The following is a 2,085-nucleotide window of genomic DNA, read 5'->3' on the forward strand; positions in this document are numbered from 1 at the left end:
TCCCTCTTTTCTCATAACTTTTTGGTTTTTTTAAGGTGGTGTTTTAAAGCTGGGTCGCTTACCTCATGGACTGAACAATATAAACTCAGAAAGCACTAGGGAGGGAAACAATGAGAAGTTGAGGGTGGCAACTTTCACTTTGTCTTGGACACTCTACTGTGGAACCCCCAGTTGGAGATGATTAAAAATAATAATAATAAAGTCTTCCAATTGTTGGAGTCTGCCCATGCTAACAGTTGAATTGATGCAACTGGGCGTGAGGTGATCCCAGTTGGGAAGGGGAGAGGATGAGTTGCACTAAGGGAGGAAGGAAAAAAGGTGGGATGTGTGTTACTGGATCTGATGATGACTGAGAAGTGATGCAGACATGACACTTGGTCCTCCCAGGCGTGACCCTTCCTTGACTCGGGCCTTACACTTCCTTAAACATTTTAGTCAGTGCTTCAGACCCACTGCAGTGAAGTTGCAAAATCAGTGTTGGTTGTCAGATACTGGCAAAAAAAAAAAAGAAGGAAAAAAAAAAGAGGTCCTGTTACTCTCCCTGACATTTCAGTTTTAAACAGCCTTAGCACTGGGCTTCTCACTAAGGCTCAAAAGGGGGTAGGTGAGGAGGGACCCCTGAAGGTCCAGCTGCTGCTCAGAACATCGAGGCCAGAGCTGACCCCCTCCCCAGTGGCTCCCAGGGCTCCTTGTTGGGCTATCCTTGTGCTTCACTGTAGTTGAGGCTCCTTTCCAACCACATCCTGCAGGAATGTTTTTTTGGCTACAGTTGATCTTCAGGAGTTCCACCTCACCTGGACATTTCACACCAGGCCAGGAGCATTTCTTGCACTTCATGCTGTGACTCACCAGTTTAGTTGCCATCTTCTCAAAGAAGACTACTCTGAAGCCAAGTCTGGACAAGCAGGGACTTGTGTTAAAGGAAAGCTTCACCCCACTGTGCTCTGACATCCTTGCCTGGGTAAGGGGCTGAGGGAGCTGTGACTCGGGTGGCTGGAGCTCCAATGCCTGGGGAAGGGAGCAGGTAACCAGGGCCAGGGTGGTAGAGAAGGAAATGGAGGATGTTCTGTATTGGCTCTAGGTGCTGGTCAATATTCACAAGCTAAGTAATGAGCAGTAATTAGAGCCAGCATTTACAGCAGCTTCCCTGTAGCACAGGCTACACACACATGGCTGAGCTCACCCTGACTTTTTCCCACCCTCAAAGGGCAGGATGTGCTTATGATGGCAACACCATCTCCTTTAGCCTGAAGTGACATGGAAGATTTTGCATGAGATGCCCATGACTCACCACCCAGCAAAGGAGCCTGAAATAGCATCAATGCCTGAGTGGATGGACACCAGATGTCTGTGCCAGAATCATGCATATCCTTTGCTGGAGGTGGGGGCCTGGGGCAGAAGGATGAGGGCAGGGCATGGGGCCAGCTGGGAATGGTACCCCCCAGCAGGTGGGAGCCTCAGCAGACCTCTGCAGAGCAGGTACCTCGCTCAGTGCTGGGCTCTTGCAGAGGAGATTTTTCCCTAGTAATCCTTTGTTTTCACAAGATCTGCCAATTAGCAAGAAGAAAGGCACTAGTCCCTCCTGAGGACCTGCTCCCCAGCACCATTCCTCAAGGGATAAAGCACTTTTCTACCAGACTTGACAACAGGCAGCTCTGAGCCCCTCCACAGTGCTCGCTTGCCCCTGACTCCATGGCCTTGAAAACAGGAGAAAAGCAAAACTTCCCCCTCCAACCTATTAGGCCTCCGAATCAGCTGATTAGCCAAAGTAGAAAGCAGATTAACCCCAATTAGGTGAAAATGTATAAACAATTATATTCAGTAAAGCTCTGTGGATATGCTTGCCAGGAGTCTGGCTTTGAACATGCATCCCAGGGACCTTCTATAGCTTACACTCACAGCTTCTTACTCCATCACCTCCTAAACTGTGGCAATGCATAGAGCACCTTCTGTGCCCTCCCACAGCTCACTGCTGCAGGCTTGCTCACATCCTGCCTGCACTTGCTTCAGATGTTGCTTTGTTCCTCTACCTCTCCTTCAGTCTCTCCAGCCCTTCTCTTTCCCCATCACTCCATGTGCCATCCC

Source organism: Lonchura striata, chromosome 2, assembly GCF_046129695.1.
Source record: "Lonchura striata isolate bLonStr1 chromosome 2, bLonStr1.mat, whole genome shotgun sequence".
NCBI lineage: Eukaryota > Metazoa > Chordata > Aves > Passeriformes > Estrildidae > Lonchura > Lonchura striata.